Source organism: Elephantulus edwardii, unplaced genomic scaffold (genome assembly GCF_000299155.1).
Source record: "Elephantulus edwardii isolate Elephantulus edwardi_28Jun2011 unplaced genomic scaffold, EleEdw1.0 scaffold00022, whole genome shotgun sequence".
Classification (NCBI taxonomy): Eukaryota; Metazoa; Chordata; class Mammalia; order Macroscelidea; family Macroscelididae; genus Elephantulus; species Elephantulus edwardii.
This window is the reverse complement of record NW_006399772.1, coordinates 22341336-22347572: the sequence shown is the minus strand read 5'-3', so window position 1 is coordinate 22347572 and position 6237 is coordinate 22341336.

Below are 6237 nucleotides of genomic sequence, written 5' to 3'. Positions count from 1 at the left end.
GAAGAAAAAGAAAAATCCCCAGGAGGCTCTGCAGGAGAATGGAATGGAAGATCAGTCCAGCTCTGCTTTCCCTAAGCCCAAGAAAAAGAAATTTCTGTCCAAGAAATTGGTCATTAGTGACTTTGAAGAGACAACTATAAATGCAGCACTCCCTCAGAGGAAGAAATCTTTCAAAGAGGAACCAGAAGACCCTGAAGAGATTGCAAACAGTGTCCCAAAGAAAAAGAAGCTCTCCAGGAAGGAGTCAATCAGCAGCGGAGCTGAGCAGGCCATCAACAAGGGCACTAGGAAGAAGAAAAAAAAATTTGAAAAGCACCCCAGGAAGATTCAAATGGACATTCCCATGGGTGGGAAGGGTATACTCAAATGTTTCCAGATAAATGTCTCTCAGAGAAACCAGTTTGAAGCAGCTTCTAAAGTGGATACAGTACCTCTCAGAGCGTTTGTGTCACTGGATGATCTTCCAGTGGAGACAGCAGAAAGTGCCAACTCTGCTGGAGGAACTTGGAGCATCTCAGAGGTCTGTGTCTGCAACCCCAGCTTAAGTCCACCTCCTCAGCATTCCTGGTGCCACAAGAGAGGGGCTAGTAGGACCTTTAAATTCAAATCTCATTGGTCTTTCTGTCTTTGACTCTGACCTTTATGTAAGCCTTAGCAAACAGCAGGTTCACTGGAAAGATAGAGTCCTCATCCTGGGAAACCAAATTCCTCTTCTTTTCCCAGCCCATCCCCAGAAATATATTGAATAAGCATGATGCCTTTTCCAAGTTAAAACTTTCATACATGCTACCAGATCCTTTGTTCATGGAGATAGAAGCAGCCCTTCTTTGTAGGTGATGAAGTATTGTTTAGATAAAAATGCATGAATATTTCCTGTGAACCAGACTGTAGGCACCAAAAAGTGGGAATGAGGTTAAGATTCTATTCAACAGAGAAGTTTAGAAAGAGAGAATCCCAGAAGATAAGTACTGGATTCTAGACGCTACATTACAGAGCCAGTTACTAACAAGTGAATCTCAGTACACATGGAATATTGTTGCTGTTATTAAGTATCATCAAGTCAATTACGATTTATAATAACCTTACACTGTGTGCCATTCCCACATTCTGATACGGTTTAGCCAACTGTCACAGTCCTTGTGTCAGTTCATCTTGTTGAGGGTCCTCTTCTTTTTCTCTGACCTTCTACCTTTTCAAGCAGGATATCCTTTTCCGAGGACATATCCAAAGTATGTGAGATGAAATTTTACCATCCTTGCCTCTAAGGAATACCTTGATTGCACATCCTCTAAGACAGATTTGTTTATTCTTCTGGCAGGCCATGGGTTATTAAGTACTATTCATCAATATCACAGCTCAAAGCCTCTAGTCTTTTGTCATCCTTATGTGTTGTCCAACTTTATGATATATACGTAATAACTGAAAAGACCATGTCTTGTAACAGGTGGACTTTAAACTGACATCATCACCCTTTAGCACTTTGAGATGTCTTTGAAAGCAGATTTTGCCAATGCAATGCACCTTTTGATATTTTGACTGATTATACCATAGGAGTGGATCCACGAAACATGAAGTCATTAAATATTTCAATCTTTTCTCCGTCCTGATATTGTGTAACGGTGCAGTGGTGAGGACTTTTGTTTTCTTGATGTTGAGATGTAATCTATATTAAAGTCTGTAGTCTTCAAAGTGCTTCAAGTCCTCTTCTCTTTCTTTTTCCCCCCCTCTTCACTTTCTGTAAGCAAAGTTGTGTTATCTTCATAACAAAGGTTGTTGATAAGTCTTCCTACCATCTTGATAGTACAATATTCATGTTGTCCAGTTTCTCAAATGAACTCTAGCAAATATTCTAATAAACTCCAGCAAACATTGTTTAAAAAGGCAACAGCAGAGCCTTATGCTTGGATCATGGTAGAACACATGAGCTGTATTCTTCTGCAATTGTTCTCTGATCCCTAGAGTGTTTTCTTCAATTTGCAACTCCATGGGAACTGTGCAGACAGTCATTCTTGAGAGGAAAGGATATCGATACCGAGCATGTGGTGAACTGGTAGATGGCATCCATCTAATTAGAAATGAAGCAGAGAGAAGTTTGGCCTGTAAGAGCTTTTGTTATAATCAAAGAGAAAACAGGAGGGATAAGAGGTTCTGATTGAGGATAAGTCTGAATTGCTGTTGCTGTTGTTAGGTGCCATTACCTCACCCAACTAACTGCAGCTCATATTGGCTTTATGAACAACAGATCTGAATCTTGCCCTCTCCTGCTCCAGGTTCACGATTTATGCCAAACTCATGTCTGTTGTTGCAGTAACTGTGTCAATCCATCTTGTTGGGAGTCTTCTCTTTCCTTGATCCTCTATCTTTTCTAGGATATCTTTTTTCCAAGAACTATCCCATCTTGACAATCCACCCAAAGTATGTGAGATCAAATTTCACCATTCTTGCCTTCAAAGAGCAACCGGATTGTAGATCCTTCCAGATAGATTGGTTTGGTCTTCTGGAAGTCTGAGTAGCAAAGTATAAATGTGTCTGAAATGGTCTACACTGTGTTGAGGGAGAAAGTCCGAGGGTCTGACATGTTTCTCTCCCTCCATTCCCTTCATGGAACCCAGTTTGCTTCCTGCCCCACAGCTGGGAGTGACAGCTCCAGTTTTGAAATCTTCAGGACAAGTTTGATTTTCAGCTTAAAGTTTGACTCAGTGGGTGAGTTGTTTAACCTCTCTCATATTCTACTTCTTATTGGTAAAGTCAAGGTAATAATAGCATGAGGCAATTGCAAGGGTTGCATGAGATGATGCACTTACACATTTGGCTCAATGTTTCATGTACAGTAAAGTCCAGGCAATAAAAATTTCTATGTTATTAATAAACAACACAAATTTCAGCCTTGGCCAGACTCCTTCCTCCATGAAGCCACCCAAGATTTTGCTGTTGTTAGCTACCATATATAAAACAAAGCATTAGATCCATAGCGTTCTCACTGGCTAATTTTTAGAAGTAGATCAGTAGCCTTCTTAACTCTCTCAGCTCGAAGCTCTGCTGAGATCGGTCCCACATCATAGCAACGCCCAAGCCTCCACTGACAGATGAATGGTGGTTGTGTATGAGGTGTATTGATCAGGATTCAAAGTGAGGTCTCCCAAACAGAAGGCAAGAATTCTACCACTGAATCAATAACGTCCTCCTTCACGCAAGGAATACAGACAATGTTTTGTTCATTGCTGAACTCATTGAAAGCCATTATGGATATTTATTTATGTATTGTTCTATGTACAGTATGCCAACGTTTATCTCACGTTTGGAACAAACTATGCTATGTCAACATTTATCTTTCTGTCTAATTTAAAATGTCTTAAAGGAAATCAACTCATAAGCAGGGATGTCTGGTGGCCTAGTTTGTTGTACTGCTGCCTCTAAGGCCATACCTTGCTGGTGATTTGAATTGGTAGCAGCTCCATGGGAAAGGTATTAGCAGTCTCCTCCTATGTGGTTTTTAGTCTTGACAATCCAGCCGAAGATAGCTTTGAGGGGGTTCAACTTAACAACAAAGAGTTGACTTGTTGAGTCAAGGGATATCAGGACCCCTGATGGTACAATGGTGTAAGTGCTTGGCTACTAACCAAAAAGTCATGGTTCAAACCCACTACTCTATGAGAGAAAGGTGTAGGGGAGATCATATCTCAGTCATCCACATGCAATAAGAATTAATTAGTGCTCAATTGTATGCATTCTTGGTAACAGTTCTCTAATTATTAGAAATTGTAATCCCAAGGCTTTCCCTATTTTTGTGTAACAAGCCAAATGCTGTTGTTATTAGGAAGTGCTGTTGAGTCGAGTACAACTCTTAGCAACCCTATGGACAACAGATCTGAACCCTTTTTTATCCTGTGCTGTCATCACACTTCCTGACACACAAGAGCCCATTGTGGCAGTCACCATGTCAATCCACCTAGTCTAGGGTATTTCTCTCCTTTGCTGACCCTCCACATTTCCAAGCATCATGTTTCTCTCCAAGGAGCAGCCCCTTCTAACAACATGTCCAAACTATATAAGGCAAAGCCTCATCACATTCTTGTCTCCAAAGAGCTTTCAGGCTGCACCCTCTCCAAGACATAGCTCTTTGTTCTTTTGGCAGCCCATGGGATGTTCAGTGCTCTTCTCCAACACCACACCTCAAAAGCATCAATTAAAAAAAGCAAAAAAAAAGCATCAATTCTTCTTCTATTAGTCTTATTCATTGTCCAGCTCCCAGATGCATAGCAAGTGTTCCTAAACACTATGGCCTGAATCAGATGCACCTGAGTCCTCAAACTGACATCATCCTGCTTCTAGTAGCCAATGTTGACCCTCTGAAACCTTTGGCATTCAAGAGGGATTTCAGAGTTGTTGTTAGGAGTTCATTATCAACACAGAATGGACTTCTTTAACTGGTAGAAAACTTCAGAGTTCATTTCGGAGAAAGATTGGAGGTTAGGCAGATCTTCTATTGTTGATAAAAATGATTCACACTGACAAATATCTAGAAAGCCAGTTAACCAGAAAAGTACTGCTGCATTGTCTTAGGAAGTACCTCCCAAGATATTGTTGTTGTTATGTACTGTTGAGTCAGAAAAGAGTCATAGCTAACCCTCTAACAACCTGTCCAAACTATATGAGGCAAAGCCTCATCATTCTTGCCTCCAAAGAGCACTCAGGCTGCACCCTCTCCAAGACATTATCTGTTTGTTCTCTTTGCTACCCATGGGACATTCAGGACTCTTCTCCAACAACATAGCTCAAAGGTGACTGTTCTTTTTCTGTTGTACTTATTCATTGTCCAGCTCAGATGCATAGCAAATAATCAGAAAGACCATGGCCTGAATCAGACACACCTTAGTCCTCAAAACTGGCATCACTACTCCACAATAATTTGGAGAGGTTCCTAAATGCAGATTTTCCCAGTGCAATCTCTCCTTATTTCCTGGCTGCTGGTACCAAAGATGTTGTGAATCTAAGCAAGATGAAGCTGTGGACAGTTTCAGTCTCCTCTCCACCCATCATGATGTTCCCTTCTGGTCCAGTTGTAAGAATCTTTGTTTTATTTACACTGAGACGCAATCCATACTGAAGGCTTAATTACACCATGAAGCTATTGTGTGAATAGAGAATGGACCATGAAGCTATTGTGTGAATAGAGCAGGGGAACACTGCATGATTTGAAATTGAGAAGGGAGTTTGTCAAGGTTGTATTCTCTCTCTGTACCTATTCAATCTGTATGCTGAGCAAATTATCTGATAAACTGGACTTTGTGAAGAGGAGTGTGAAATCAGGATTGAAGGGAGACTCATCAATAACCTGTATTATACAGATGACAGAATTTTGCTTGCTGAAAGTGAAGAGGACTTGAAGCACTTGTGAGATATACAGCCTAGCAAATCCAATGGAAGGCCAGCTATGGGTCAGTTCTGACTCAACAACAATGAGTTTTGAGTTTTGTTGTTGTTACATGCCGTCAAGTCTCCTACGACTCATAGTGACCATTTGGAGAATAGCTCTGAAGCTTTATCCTGAGCCAGTCTCATTGACATCTGACACACCTTTCCCCACTGTCCTAGTTACTGTATCAATCGATCTCATCTGGGGTTTTCCTCTCCTGCACTGTCCCTCCACCCTTCTGAGCATGATGTCCTTTATCAAGGACCAGTCCCCTCCTGGTCACATGTGCAAAGTATGTGAGATGGAGCTTTAAAATACTAGCCTCTAAGGAGAAATTTGGTTTCACCCTCTCCAAGACAGACCTGTTAGTTCTCTTGGCAGTCCATGGCATGTTCCAGACTCCTCCTCAAAACCACAACTGAAAGGTGTTGATTCTACTTCTGTCTTCCTTAGACATTGTCCAGCTCTCTGATTCACATAGCATGTAATTGCAAAGATCATGACCTGAATCAGGAACACCTTAGATAATAAGACTGATATCTTTGTTTCTTAATACTCTGGAGGGGGCCCTTACAGTAGATTTTCCTGACTGCTGGTGCCAAGAGTGTTGATTGTGGAGCCGAGAAAACTGAAATTGTTAACAACCTCGATCTCTTTTCCATCTATCATGGTGCTGCCAATTAGCCCAGTGGTGAGAATATTTTTCTTCTTGATGTTGAGTTTCAATCCATATTGAAAACTATAGTTCTTGATCTTTTGCAGCAAACACTTGAGGTTCTCCTGTTTCAGCAAACAAGGTTCTGTCCTCTGCATATCACAGG